The sequence below is a fragment of the Lontra canadensis genome, unplaced genomic scaffold, assembly GCF_010015895.1.
Source record: "Lontra canadensis isolate GAN:19392208 unplaced genomic scaffold, GSC_riverotter_1.0 scaffold57, whole genome shotgun sequence".
Taxonomy (NCBI): Eukaryota; Metazoa; Chordata; class Mammalia; order Carnivora; family Mustelidae; genus Lontra; species Lontra canadensis.
Genome location: NW_022631051.1, coordinates 8,013,621 through 8,029,356, shown reverse-complemented (window position 1 = coordinate 8,029,356; position 15,736 = coordinate 8,013,621). Strand labels below are relative to the sequence as shown.

Sequence of the window (15,736 nt, the reverse complement as noted above, 5' to 3'; positions counted from 1 at the left end):
ACACTAAGGGATGGAGCTGAAAACCAGCACGGGCCATTTCCAGGCCTTACCTTGGCATCCCGAAAAGAGGAGCAGGTTCTGTCCTTTCTTTTTTTTCTTTTTTCTTTCTTTTTTTTTTTTTTGACAGGAAGTTGGATTTATTGGCGGGCATGAATATGACGGGAAGGGATAGTGCCAAGGTTCTCATGAGTACAGAGCCCTCCATTTGTCCAAGGGACCACGGTTAGGGATGTATTTGACCCCACAGCCATCTGGGATAAGCCGCTTTTCAGCCACCATGTCTTCAAATTCATCTGCATTGAACTTAGTAAAGCCCCACTTCTTGGAGATGTGGATCTTGTGGCGGCCAGGGAACTTGAACTTGGCCCTGCGTAGGGCCTCAATCACATGCTCCTTGTTCTGCAGCTTGGTACGGATGGACATGATGACTTGGCCAATGTGGACCCTGGCTACTGTGCCCTGGGGCTTTCCAAAGGCACCCCGCATACCTGTCTGCAGCCTAAATTGGAGATAGCCAAGAGGTCAGACCCCAGCATCCACCAAAAGGGCTGTCTCCAAGGTCCCTTAGGGCAACCCGTACAATCAACAGGCTGCATACACTACGGAGGAGCCTACTGTTTGCAGCCATGGCACACTGGGCCCCCATAGACAAAGAGCACAGTCGGCTTAATTGGCTGCAGAGGCTCTGTCCTTTCTAGGGGCAGTTAGGTAGAGAGCCCACAGAGCAATGCTGTCTGTTTGATGGAGGGGCTGCCCAGCTGCTGAGGCCCGTGGTGGAACCGCTGAAGCAGGGGGCCAGGGGCCGGTTTTCCTCTGGGGGTTCATGGAGGGCTGAGCTGCCAACAGACCTCAGGTAGCCACATAGGACCGGACAGTGGGGTTTGCAGGATTCCCACTCACACCTGTGCTACATAATTACAATTATGATCAGGCCCATTGTGGAATACTTCCAATGTGCTCAGCACTAGGAATCTAGGTGCTGTTATTTTGGTTTTTAAAAAGCGTCATCATTTACAATCAGCATTTTCCGCAAATGCATACGGACCGTGAGGCTTAAGGAATGGGGCCAGATGGTGAGTTAGCACACACTGTAGGGGAGACAGCTCCTGCAGGTTTTTCCAGGTCTGAGAGGGATGAACTGCTGAGTTTGCATCTCGCTGTGTGAGAAAGCTAAAACCCTAACCAGGTGAAACGTTGGTACAGAGACCTGCTGTGTAGTGATGAAGCTGGGTAACTGAGAGGAGGGGAGAAATGAGGACCACCTTCCATCCGGGACAGCGCGGCACAGCCTCACAGTCACCTGCCCCGGCCCCGCCCTCAGGTCTCCGGGGGACGCACAGCTGTGGGTTCTCAGGCGGCCACGCCCAGCTCGGGTGATATCCCGTCTGTGCAGCTCCCTTCTTCTGATTACATCACAGCCTACGCACACCTCCCTCTGAGACTCACCATCACGTATAATGATCCTCTGTGGTTTACCGCCTCTCCCGCTGGGCCAAAAAACCTTTTGAGATCAGATATTAAGTTATCCTTATCCTTGGTATTTCCAGAGTCAGAAACATAGTAGGTACACAATGAATCAATAATTGTTGAGCAACCAACGAAAGTCACATCCCTGCTTGAAGCCCTATCCTGATACCTCCCTTTTTGGTCAAGGACTACACTTTCCTTCCCTCTGTGAGCTGCAACTACAGGACCTGGAAGCCTCTTAGAGATGGAGACCCCGGGGCCCCACCCTCAGCCCCGCCATACCATAGCCGGGGGCCAATGGGGACAGGCATTTGCAGTTTAGCAAGTTCTCCCAGGGATTCTGACGCCAATGGAGACCAACAGCCTCAGAGCCTCCTTGCCCAATCTGCCGGCAGGATTGGGCAAAGTGCTTCCTTGTCATCACCAGACCTTCACTCATACTTTTTCTTCCAGCCAGAATGTGCCCCTCCATGCTTGTCCTGGAAGCATCTTCCAGATGAAGAGAGAAATAGATGCAAAAATCCAGAAGCCTGAGGGCGTACCGCGCTCTTAGGAGGCTGCAAATTGCCTATAAGGCTGGATTGCAAGGTCCCTGGGGGAAGTGCAAGGGTTGAAGTTAGAAAGGTGGGCAAGGAGCCTTATCACGAAGGCTGCATTTCTCTTATATTTCATTCCAAGACGCTGAGATTTTATTTTGAAGTTCTGACAGATTTTAGAGTTTGAGATTGCTGAGGCAAAACAGTTCAAAATATAAACAAGATCTAGGAAGTACACTTGGCTGGCTGTGGTGGGGGCGTGCTTTCAGTGAAATGGAGATGAAGACGCTACATTTCGTCTTTCCCCGAGAGCCTCGCCTGTCCCAAGTCTGCATGCAGAGTCACCCTGACGCTGGGGAGCCTGCCGGCCAGGAGGCACCCACGAGTCTCTAACGTAGCAGTGTGTGTGCTCATATCCCCCGGTGGGCGTCTGGGGGAGAGGCAACCACGTGCTTCTCCTTTTTCTACTCCCAGTGCCTGGAGCATAGGGGCTTAATACATTCATTTCACTGAGTGATTAGGAGGGCTCTGCTCCAACTGCCCTTTGAGATGATAAAGAGTCACAGTGTGAGAGGTAGAGCGAGGTCCCAACCATGGCTGTGTGTTGGAGGAATCTGAGAAGCTCTGAAAAGGACCAACACCTGGAACCCACCCACAGGCTTTTATTTCACTGGCCTATCATGTGGCCGGTCTAGAAGCTTCTGCCCCAACAGAGTGCTTGGGCCAGCTCAGCGGGGATCAGACTTGAAAACCCTTAAAGACCTTATATGCAGTTGGGTTTAGTGGAGAAGGAAAGGAAGGATGGCCCATCCTCCTTCCCTCTTGTCCCTCATCCCTGTCATTTATTGAGGAGCTGGCAGTTTGACTTGCGGGGGTCCCTCTCTCTACCCCCACTGCCCCACCCTCACCATCTATCACCTTAATTCTTTTTTCCCCCAAATTTTATTATATTTTTAAGTAGGCTCCATGCCCAACATGGGGCTCAAACCCACGACCCTGAGATCAAAAGTCACCTGCTCTACTGACTGAGCCAGCCGGGCACCACTATTGCCTTCATTCTTGGCACCGTCAACATCAGTGTGTGTGATCCATGCAGACATCCCAGCTTCCGATTCCTTGACCTTCCTAACTTTAGACACCTCCATCCCTGCTAGATTTCAGCCACCCACTCCCCATCTGGCCTGCTGCCTGGATCTTGCTTATGTTTTGAATTCCACCTTAAACATTGCAAGCTCCAATACCTGCCTGTGAGGGACTCTGCCTCCCTAACAGGGCAAGGACAGGTTAGGGGGCACGTGTCTCACATCTGCAAGTGTTCAGTGGAGGCAGATCCCACCCCACCTGCTTCAGGGCTGGGCCAAGATCTGAGGGTCTGAGGGTCTGAGGACTGGCTCAGGAGCCCACCTGTGACCCAATGCTGGCCACGGAGGATGAGGGAGCCCCCTGCCATGTTGCGGGAGAAAGTTCCTTGCTCCAAAGAGCAAGTCATCAGAAACCGTCACTTCCATTGCTTAACTCCTGGGACTTGTGGGACCCCATTGCTTCGAGCAGGAGGATGAAATCAGCCCCGAGAATGGAAATTGGTAGGAAAAAGGCAGTCGTGAACCCTTTCTCAGCCAGCCTGAAATGCCCTTAGCTAGGAACTCACAACCATGCCACAATAAATGTTCTATTGTTTCATGTCATTTGAATTCACATTTTAGCCTGAAGCCCCCAACTGATACACCCACCTTCTGAGCACAGCCTACAGTCCTTCTTACCCATGCAACAGTCCCTTCCCTCCCCTTCCGCCAGGGTCTCCTGACCTTCCTGCCTTCCGTACTCATCCTAGGCCACAGTTCACAGAGAACTGACCCCAGTTTCTCTCCCCTCCATGCTGGACAGGTGCTACAATCTGCCCTCTCTGGTCAGGGCCCAAAGGACTCTGTGCTACCAGTAAGAAGTCACAATCTTACAGATAATTGCATAGGAAACAACAGGTGCCCTGTTTCATCCAGGCCCTCTAAGGACACTTCTCCTTGTCTTTGGATAACATCATGCCCCAAGGGATTGCCAGCCATTACCCCTGTCTCCATACCTCCCCTTCTGTTGCTGTCCCTCTCACTCTGGGCAGATGACTTTACTTCTTGCTAAAGGGAGACGATGAAGCCAGGATCTCTTTCAACTTCAGGCCATTTGCTTAAAACCTGTTGGGCCATATAATGTATGGTGCTGCTAAGGGCACCATCCCCAGAGGGAGGCTGCCTGGGTTCAACACGGGATAACCAATTACTAATCATATGACCTTGAACAAGTTGCTTAACTTGTCTGAGCCCCATTTTCTTTGCCTGTAGAATGTGTGAATGGTCCCAATGGTTGTCAGTGCCCAGCAGTGTCAGATACATAGCAAGTGCCCAGTATGTTGTGGTTCTTGTCATGATCTAGACCCAGGCCAAGCTCCCCTCCTGCCCTCCAGTCTCAGTGCCCTGCTCTTCTCCTGGGTCCCCTGTCCCCTAGACACCTACTCCACTAGTCATCACTTCTGTGGCTCCCATTTCTTCCCCACGTGGGACACTTCACTCCACATCCTCCCTGGGTTATACATATGGTCAACTTTAAACTTGAACCACCCACGCCCCCCAAAACCCTCCAAATCTCCCCCCTTGACTCTGCACCTGTCTGTGGGTTCTTAGAGGAGCCCAGGACCTGAGCTCTTTTACTTACCTGTACCCTGCCCATCCCATACAAACCAGGTGGGTTGATTTTTCCTTGCTTGGGGTTTGCAGAAAGCAGAGGAGCAATTCCCAATCACCCTCCTCTTAAATAGGCAAAGATTTGTTATTTTTAATAAAATGTGAAATGAGGGACACCTGGGTGGCCCAGTCGGTAAGCATCTGCCTTCAGCTCAGGTCATGATCTTAGGGTCCTGGTATCCAAGCACTGTGTGGAGCTCCCTGGTTAGCGGGGAGTCTCCTTCTCTCTCTCCTTCTGCCCCTCCCCCACCTCACCCAGCTTGTGCATGCTCTCTCTCTCTCTCAAATAAATAGAAACTTTAAAAAAATAAATAAATAAATGTGGAATGAAACAATGTTTTGTTCCATAGGAATATTCGAGCAGAGATGGAGGCTAGCTTAGGAGGGTGCTGGGCAGACCCACTACGTCCCGAGGCAGTTCCTGGACACTTAGCAGGAGGAGGCCCGGCGCTCTATGAAGCAGCCAGGACAGACGCCGGCAGGTGTGTCGGATGTGATCACACGGCCAGGTGACACATGAGTCTGATCCAGGGCCACCCAACAGCTCCTTGTTGTCCTTTTAGTTTTATGAGTTCTGTAGAACTGGAAAGGTGCCAGTGAAAAGAACGACTTGGCATGTGTTAGTGGGTTAAGCCAAGCACCAGTTGTTTCCCCAGGAATCATCAGGCAAAGATGGGATGACAGATTCCACTGTTGACTGACCTCCCACAGCAATGCAAACCTGGATTGCTTGCTCTCACAGCAGCCGTGGGAACGCAGGAGAGATTCCCAAGGAATGGGGGATTTAGGGGCAAACATCACCCCTCACCTTTATCTTTGGTTGAAATGTCTCTTCCACATTTTTTTGGCTTGGAAGCCAAGGTCACTTGTGTGTTTACTGAAGCAACAAGGGAAAGGATAAAGGACACGTGCCATCCTAGAAGTTGATGGTGGTAAATGCCCAAGCTGCACGTGTAAAGCCCTTGAAACTTATCCTCCAGCTGCCACACTCCCCTGTAAGTAGCAGGAAATTGTTCTCCCCACTTCGCCTCTCAGTCTTTAAGATTCACGTTTGCTCTTTCTGCTTTGTTAGTGCTCATTATAATCCACATGCTGTGACGGGCTCTTCTCCTTAGGGTCACCAGAAGCCATCACATTTTCCAATGCACTGGCCATTGGTCAGCCCCCCATCCTAGACCTGCCTAGTGCACTTGAACTACTAAGCAGTTGTCTCCTTGAAACTCTGCTACCTTGACTCCAGTGACATCTCATTGCTATGTCAAATTCCTTCTCGGTCTTTTTTTGCAGATTCCTCCTCCCCCTCTGGGTTCTTCTATTCTTCTCACTCTACACTTTCTCCCTGAGTGTACTCACTGAGTTTCATGGTTTCTACTCACTCCCAAACCTGTATCTCGATCTCATTTCAACCCCAAGCCTCACACCCATCTATCCAGCTACCCAGGCGATATTCTCTAGGTCCGTAGCTCAAACTCATCATAGCCCAAGCATCTTCCAACCGTAGGCAAATTCCTTTCCAGAATTCACTGTCCAGGGTCATGGTATCACCCGGGTGCCCCAAGCTAGAGTCATCCCTTACCCACTACCTCCAACCAATCATCAGGTCCTTTAGAACTTACCTCTTACAGATTGTGTTAATCCATTCATTATTCTATATGCTTTAAGAGCCAGTGTGATTTAATAGTTGTAGTTGAAGGCATAGGTTTGCAAAGAAACCTAGGTGCCTGTTCTGGCGAATTGTATGACTTTTCCAAATGTCCATGTCATGATCTATGAAATAGGGTTACTAGCAGTAGCTACACTGTAGGATTTGTGAGAATTAAATGAAACTATAGGGCAAGTCCTTTAGCACAGTGACTAGTGGGCGGTAACAAGTATCTGCTATTCCAGTTGCTGGTATTGGATTACCACCTGCCACCACGGACCCAGCCCAGCCCTTCATCACCTCTCTTCTGGATTATTCTACTGGCCCCCTGGCTGATCTCACAGCTGCTCAGCCAGCCCCTCAAAATGGTGCCATCCCCAAACCCAGACGTCACTCTCGTGTCGTGAGTCTATGTTGCACCCCCTCCAAAGCTATGTTTGATCTCCTCTCCCCCCGGGACTCTCTGCACTCCCAGGCCCTCCCGTGACTGCCCCTGCACGCCTCCGCCATCACTCTCAACTCGCTGTTACACGATGACTCTCTCTGTTTGTGTTTCTGCCTCTCCCACTGGATTGATGCTTATTAAGCTGGAAGATTTCTGGGCTCCACCTCTTACCTTTTCAATTGACATTTCTTGGGGGGAGACCTAGAAATAAGCATTTTTTGATGAGCAGCCCAGGCAGATATAAGGCTCCCCGAAGTGTGGAAAGGAGTCCTCCACGTGACTGTGAGCTCTTCAAGGATGAGGACGCAGCCTTACTCATTTCTGTGTATCCAGGATCCGTCCCAGGACCTGGCAAACAGTAAGCACTGGATAATTGCTTGTTCAGTGAGTCAGGGCCACTCAGAGGCAGTCATGAACCTGGGAGTGGCCTGGCCACGGGGCGGGTCGGTGGGGGGGGGGCTCCACCTGCAGGAAGCACTGGAGGAGCCACGCAGTCCAGTGTTCCCAGAAGCCCTCCGGGCCCCTTTCTGAGAGGTTTTCAACTGCGAGACCTACCTTCCATTTCATCAGTTTGGATCCTATATATTGAGATCTTGTGTCAAAATTTCATTTTTACAAGAGTCTGAGGCTAAAAATAAGTAAGTTTGAAAACTCCTGTGGCAGAACAGTTTTTTAACGTGGAAAGAAAATCAATCTACCAGTAGCTAGGAAATTTTGAAGAATTTTTGGAGCTGTTTCTTTCCCGTTTGCCATGATCCCAGGATAATAACAAAACCTAGGCTGTGATTTTTTTTGTAAGTTTATACCTTAATGACAGTTAGTTAACATACGGAGTTATATTAGTTTTAGGAGTACGATACGGTGAGTGGTTTAGCAGTTCCATACATCACCCACTGCTCATTAGGCTCGGATGTTTAATTGACACTCAAATACAGTGACAGTAAAGACTGGCTTTACAGAGATGTCACACTGCTGTGTTGTCAGATGGCAGAGGGCCATGCCTCTAGATCTTCTAAGATCCTACGTATAGAATATTACTGGGATCCAAAAACATGTTCTCTAACTAAATTGAGAACTATCCCGAACCTCAACACAGTCGAGATATTCTAGCACATTCCTAACACAGAGTATATATCCATGACCTTTAAATTTCTATGGTATGTGCTTCTATTATATAATTAATTCCTTTTCTCAAAGCCCACATACAATTTCTGAAGTAAGTCCCTCCGATATATAGCTTAAATTGTGTTCCTTTTTCCTGCTCCTGGGCCCTTTATCCCACACAGCTTCCATAGTTTTTCACTAGAAACAGAAGATACTATTTCCTTCCCAGCATGCAAACCCCCTTCCCATTAAGCCTGCTGGCATTGCAAAAGATGGCTTATGACTAAGGGGGCGGTGTGCAAAACAGTTAAGAATACATGACTGGGAAAATTCTGGGAACTTTAGATTTGCATATACTATAGTGGCCAACACTTTTGGAAAAATACTTCATCATTATTGGGGCAACTGGCTGAATCAGTCCATGGAACATGTGACTCTTGATCTCAGGGTGGTGAGTTCAAGCTCCACTTTGTTTTTGTTGTTGTTGTTGTGTGTTTGTTTGTTTTTTAAAGATTTTATGTATTTATTCAACAGAGAGAGACACAGCGAGAGAAGGAACATAAGCAGGACAAGTGGGAGAGGGAGAAGCAGGCTTCCTGCCTAACAAGGAGCCCGATGCGGGGTTTGATCTGAGAACCCTGGGATCATGACGAGAACTGAAGGCAGACGCTTAACGACTGAGCCACCCAGGAGTCGCTCAAGCCCCACTTTGGGCATGGAGTCTACTTTAAAAAAGAAAAACAAATCGGGGCGCCTGGGTGGCTCAGTGGGTTAAAGCCTCTGCCTTCGTCTCAGGTCATGATCCCAGCTTCCTGGAATCGAGCCCCGCATCGGGCTCTCTGCTCCGCAGGGAGCCTGCTTCCTCCTCTTTCTCTCTCTCTCTCTCTCTCTGCCTGCCTCTCTGCCTACTTGTCATCTCTGTCTGTCAAATAAATAAATAAAATCTTAAAAAAAAAACAAAAAAGGAAAAATATTTCATCATTATCAAGTAAAGTGGTGATTAGAAAGATTCTAAATGTCCTGCTGTTATCATTCATGAAACTTGCACTGATATAACTTGAGTCGATGTCATGATTCCTTCTTTTATTCATTATCATCTAGGAGATATTATTGTGTCTCTAGGTTGTTTTAGCAAGTTTTCGAAACGCACACTGCACGCTCTTCTCAGAGATTAATAGACCTCTCCTGCCACCTAGTGGTAAAATATGCATACTGCTCTGCATGAACGGTCTCCAGGTCTTCGTCCCAAAACACTTGTAAATGATTTTTTAAAAATAGTATTTACCAGGCAATCTCTCTGCTAGGAAATCATCTTCTGAATAGATACTGGCATATAGCTATATAGATATGGATATGGATTATAGATACATCAATAAGAATGTTCACTGTAGCATCTGCAGTACTAAATAATTGAGAGGAGTCTGAACAACCCTATTAAAACCAGTTCTCCATTTACCACAGAATACAATGGAACTGATCCAAGAATGGGGTGGAACTGAATGTTATTAACATACAAAATATATGTTAAAAAACCAAGGTGCATTAGGTATGATCTTATTCATGTAAAAGAACATTTTATATGCTTGTAAATACGTATAAAATATGTAGACAAACACACACAGAAAAAGAACTTTTAGAGAGTTAGCTTTAAGCAGTAAGAATAAGAAGTTCAGAGACATTTTATGGTTCATTTCGTGACTTTATATACTGATTGAAAAAAATTTTATCCTGAACTTTTTATATTTATGAGTTTTATTTGTTCTTTTTAAAAGATTTTATCTATTTATTTGACAGACAGAGATCACAAGTAGACAGAGAGGCAGGCAGAGAGAGAGAGGGAAGCAGGCTCCCTGCTGAGCAGAGAGCCCGATGCGGGGCTCGATCCCAGGACCCTGAGACCATGACCTGAGCCGAAGGTAGAGGCTTAAACCACTGAGCCACCCAGGTGCCCCTATCCATTCATAAGTTAATGGACATTTAGGTTGCTTTCATTTTTGTCTACTATAACTAATGCAACTATGAACTAATGTCTATATGTTTTCATATAGACATATGTTTTCATTTCTCAATTGACATATGTTTTCATTTCTCTTGGGTTTACACTTAAGTGTGGACATGCTGGGTTACATGGTAATTGTATGTTTAACCTTTTGAGAAACGAGTTTCCAAAGCAATTGCACACTTTTACTATCTCACCAGGATGAGGTTTCTGATTTCTCCACCCACTCATCAACACCCACTATCTCTTTTTATTGCAGACATCCTACAATGTGAATTGAAATCTCAGCTTGGTTCCGATTTGACTTTCTCCAATGGCTAATGACGTTGAGCATTTTTTACGGTGCTTGTTGGCCATCCATCTATCTTCTTTGGAGGCATGTCTATCTAAATCGCTTGCCCAGTAAAAAGCTTTAACAAGATTTAATTAACATAACATATAATTCACTCATTTAAAGTGTATAAATCAATGGTTTCAGTCCATTTGATGGGCGGTGACGCAAACATCACAACCATCTTAGGACATTTTTGTCACCCCAAAAAGAAACACATACCCTTGAGCTATTGCTATTGCCCCCCCATCTCTCCCTCCCCTCATCAGTCTTAGGTAACCACTAATCTGCTTCTGTTATTTTAGATTTGCCCAGTCTGAACATTTCATATAAGTGGGTTCGTATACTATATGGTTTTCGGCGTCTGCATTCTTTCACCTGGCATGATGTTTTCAAAGTTCATCCATGTTGGGGTATATATCAGAATTCTGTTACTGTTTATGGCTGAATAGGATTTCATCATCTGTATATTACCACATGTTGTTTATCCATAACACTTGGGTTATTTTCGCTTTGGGGCTATTATGACAATGTTGCAATGAACATTGCTATACAAGTATGTTTGAATCCTTGTTTCAGTTCTGTTGGGTATATACCTAGGAAGGGAACTGCTGGGTTGTCTGGTAATTCTATGTTTAGCGTTTTGAGCAAATGCCAAACTTATCCACAACAAATGCACCATTTTACTTTCCTAGCAGCAATTATACGAGGGTTCTGGTTTCTCCACATTCTCACTTTTTCAAAAAATTATTATAGCCATTCTAGTAGGAGTGAAGTAGTATTTCACTGTAGTTTTAATTTGCATTTTCCCAGTGACTAATGATGTTGAGCATCTTTTTATGAGTTTAGTGGCTATTTGTGTATTTTCTTTCCAGGAGTATCTATTCAAATCCTTTGCCCACTTTTAAACTAGGTTATTTGTCCTTTTGCTACTGAGTTGTAAGAATTACCTATATATTCTGGATATTAAACCCTTATCAGATACATGATTTACAAATATTTTCTCCCATTCTGTAGGTTATACTTTCACTTTCTTGTTAATGACCTTTGATACTACAGAAGTTTTTAGTGTTGATAAAGTTCAACTTATTTTGTCGTTGCTTGTGCTTTTGGTGTCATACCTAAGAATCCATTCCAAGTCAAAGGTAAATAAGGATTGAATTTTATGTTTTCTTCTCAAAGGTTTATGGTTCTATTTGTCAACCTTAGGTCAGTGATCCATTTGAGTTAATTTCTGTAGATGGTGTGAGGTAGGGTTCCAACTCATTCTTTTGCCTATGGATATCCAGTTGTCCCAGATTTGTTGAAGAGATTATTCTTTCTTTAATTGAATGGACTTGGCACCTTTGCCAAAATCAGCTGGCCATAGATGTATAAGTTTATTTCTGGATTCTCAATTCTATCCCATGTGTCCATCTTTATGCTAGTTCCAAACAGTCTTTCTTTTTTTTTTTAAGATTTTATTTATTTAGGGGTGCCTGGGTGGCTCTGTGGGTTAAGCTTCTGCCTTCGGCTTAGGTCATGATCCCAGGGTCCTGGGATCGAGCCCCACACTGGGCTCTCTGCTCAGCAGGGAGCCTGCTTCCCCCTCACTCTCTGCCTACTTATGATCTCTCTCTCTCTCTCTGTCAAATAAATAAATAAAATCTTAAAAAAATACAATGATACCTGCTTTTACATTTTTCTATTTATTTACCTATATTAGAGATCTTCATTTCTTCATATAGTTTGAGTTTCTGTTTGGTGTCCTTTCATCTTAACCTGAAAGATTTCCTTTAGCAATTTTCGTAGGGCAGGTCTAGTGGAAATGAGCTCCCACAGCTTTTGTTTTTCTGGAATGACTTAATTTTGCCTACATTTCTGAAGTTTTACTAGATATAGAATTCTTGGTTGACATACTCATTTTTCTTCCAGTACTTTAAATATATTATTCCCCTGCCTTCTAGCCTCCATGGTTTCTGATGAGAAATTGCTTATCTTATTGATGAGCTCTTGTATGGGATGAGTTGCTTCTCCCTTGTTGCTTTCAAGATTATCTTTTTGTTTTTGGTTTCAGTGGCTTGATTATAATGTATCTCATTATACACTAGAGTGTCTTAAAGTCTACTTGGAGTTTGTTGAGTTTTTTGAATTTGTAGATTCATGACTTTCACCACATTTGGAAGTTTTTGGCTCTTGTTTCTTCAAATATTCTTTCTGTCCCTTTCTTTTTTCTCCTTCTGTGGCTCCGATCATGCTTTTTATCCACTTATGGTGTCACACAGGTCCAGTAGACTCTATTCATTTTTCTCCATTCTTTTTCCTATGGGTTCCTCAGATTGCAGAATTTCAATTGTCCTATATTCAAGTTCACAGATTCTTCCTTCTACTCAAATGTGATGTTGAACCACCCTAGTGAAAATTTCATTTCAGTTATTGTACTATTTATCTCCACAATTTCTATATAGCTCCTTTTTATAATATCTTTACTGATATACTACATTTGTTCATACACTGTTTGTCTGATTTTTTTCAATTCTTAGTACATGCTTTCCTTTAGCTCTTCAAGAGTATTTTGGTTTAGAGTCTTTGTCTGGGGAGGAGTTAAGATGGCAGAGGTGTAGGGGGGACCCTAAGCTTGTCTCATCCCTCAAACCCAGCTAGATAGTTATCAAATCATTCTGAACAGCCAAAATATCAACCGGAGGTCTGAGAGAACAAAAACTACAAGTCTACAAGTTAGAAAAGTGATCACCTTTTGGAAGGTAGGAGGTGTGGAGGGTTGACTTGGAGGAAATAGAGCTGTGGATATGGCAGCAGGAAGAAAGCTTGCTTATGGAGGTTACTGCAAAGTATTATAAACAGTGGAGCACAAAATCTGAACTTTTAGAAATCCACTGTCATCGGGGTTTGCTTGGCTTAAAGGTGCTCAGGTGGCAAAGCAGGGTAGAATCCCTGGAGTCACAGCATGGTCTGAGGATTGCCTGGGTGGCAAGAAGGTGGGTGGTGCCACCCTAGTGTGCTGTTTCCAGGCTGAAAGCATTGGGTGTTCATGCCAGGTTTCTGTTCTATTTTGCCCTAAACTGCCAACTGCTGTGCAGCCATGCAACTGCTTTCCTGTGGCTGGCCAGCAAATCACAGAAGTGTGGCCGGACACTCCCACAGAACAGCATGGGTTTGTGCTGCAGGTGTCTCTAAAATTTGGAGTTTTGAAGTATGCCTGAGATTTAAAAAGCTTGAACACAGACTGGGTAAACACAGGGTTCAGATGAAAACTGGGAACACAAGTGGGGTGATTGACTGCTCTTCTGTGAGGGGTCACTGAAGAGTGGGGGCCATGAGCTTCCAACTGCCAGGCTAGAGATCCTGCCCATCAGCACTGAAAGCCTTCAGGGAGCCAAACATCATCACCTAGTGGAGACCACAGTCACTTACACCAAGCCCCACCCCACCCCCCACCCTGGAGGTGTATTTTCACTGAAATAAGTCAGACTGAGAATCAACACGACAGGTCCCTCCCCTAGAAAATGAGCAGAAACACCTTGCTTATACCAAGTCTACTAATCATAGAGTGCTGCAAAGCTTCAGGTTTAGGCAAAATAGGATCTAGCTTCCTTTTTAGTTTTATTCTTTCTTTATTATTATTATTATGTTTTCATGTATTTTCTCATTTTTGTCAATTCCTTTAAAAATTTTTATAATTTTTTAAAAAAATTTTAGTTTTATATACATACTTTTTAAAAAAGATTTTATTTATTTATTTGACAGAGAGAGAGAGAACACAAGCAGGGGGAGCAGTGGAGGGAGAGGGAGAAGCAGGCTCCCCGCTGAACAGAGAAGCCCAATGCAGGGCTCAATCCCAGGACCTTGGGATCTTGACCTGAGCCAAAGGCAGACGTTTAACCAATTAAGCCATTTAGGTGCCCCTATATAAATACTTTGTATATATATATTTTGTTTATTTTCAGGTTTTTTCTTTTTCTTTCTTTCTTTTAAATGATTTTGGGTTATAGGTTCTTTGAATAAGCAGGTCAGTACACACCCATGAGCTAGTTTTTTGTTTTGTTTTCCTTATTTTATGCGTTTTTTTTTTTCTTTCTTTCTTCTATTCTTTTCTGGACAAAATGATAAGATGGAGAAATTCACCCCAAGAGAAAGAACAGGAAGTAGAACTCATGGCCAGAGATTTAATCGATACAGATAGAAGTAAGATGTCTGAACTAGAATTTAAAAAAACAATTATAAGGATTCTAGCTGGGCTTGAAAAAAGCATAGAAGACATTGGAGAATCTGCTACTGCAGAGATCAAAGAACTAAAATCTAGTGAGTTCAAAAATAAAAATGCTATGAACTGTGATGTAATCCCAAACTGAGGCCATAAAAATGAGGCTGGATGAAGCAGAATGGCAAATCAGTGATACAGAAGACAAAATTATGGAAAATAATACAGCTGTAAAGCAGAGGGAAAGAAAGGTAATGGGCCACAGAGGTAGACCTAGGGAACTCAGCAACTTATTAAAACATAATAACGTGGGGCGCCTGGGTGGCTCAGTGGGTTGAGCCTCTGCCTTCAGCTCAGGTCATGATCTCGGGGTCCTGGGATCGAGCCCTGCATAGGGCTCTCTGCTAGGCAGGGAGCCTGCTTCCTCCTCTCTCTCTCTCTCTCTCTCTCTCTGCCTGCCTCTCTGCCTACTTGTGATCTCTGTCAAATAAATAAATAAAATCTTTAAAAAAAAACATAATAACGTTCATATCATAGGAGTCCCAAAAGATGAAGAGAGCAAAAAAGGGGCAGGTTTTTTGAACAAATTATAGCTGAAAACTTTCCTAATCTAGGAAAGGACATAGACATCAAAATCCAAGAAGCACAGAGAACTCCATTTAATTCAACAAAAGCCAACCATTGCCAAGGCATATCAGAGTCAAATTTACAAAATAGGGACAAGGAAAGAATCCTGAAATCAGCAAGGGAAAAAGTCCTTAACCTATAAGGGAAGACGGATCAGGTTCACAGCAGATCTGTCCAAAAAAACGTAGCAGGCTAGAAGAAAATGGCAAGAAATATTCAATGTGCTGAATGGGAAAAAATTTGCAGCAAGAAGATTTTATCCAGTGAGGCTGACAGTCAGAATAGGAGCAATAAAAAGTTTTCCAGACAAACAAAAACTAAAGAAGTCTGGGAGCACTAAACCAACCCCATAAGAAATTTTTAGGGAGACTCTCTGAGTAGAAAAAAAAAGTCCCAAAATCCACAAAGTCTGGAAAGGAACACAGAAAATCTCCAGAAACAGTGACTTTACAGACAATACAATGGCACTACATTCTTAGCTATAAATAATTATTATGAATGTAAATGGACTAAGTGTCCCAATCAAAAGACATAAGGTATCAGAATGGATTTAAAAAAAAAAAAGACCCATCTATATGCTGCTTACACTTTAGACCTAAAGACACCTGCAGATTTAAAGTGAGAGGATAGATAATGCTCTATCATGCTAATG

The 15,736-nt window shown here is 44.4% G+C and overlaps 1 non-coding gene and 1 pseudogene across 1 annotated transcript; both read right to left on the bottom strand.

Moving 5' to 3' along the window:
* Positions 1–129: 129 nt before the first annotated feature.
* Positions 130–675, bottom strand: LOC116878330 (annotated as a pseudogene).
* On the bottom strand, positions 547–680 carry LOC116878503. Its single transcript, XR_004384848.1, has one exon. It is a non-coding gene; the product is annotated as a small nucleolar RNA SNORA70 (small nucleolar RNA).
* Between the last annotated feature and the right edge of the window lie 15,056 nt (positions 681–15,736).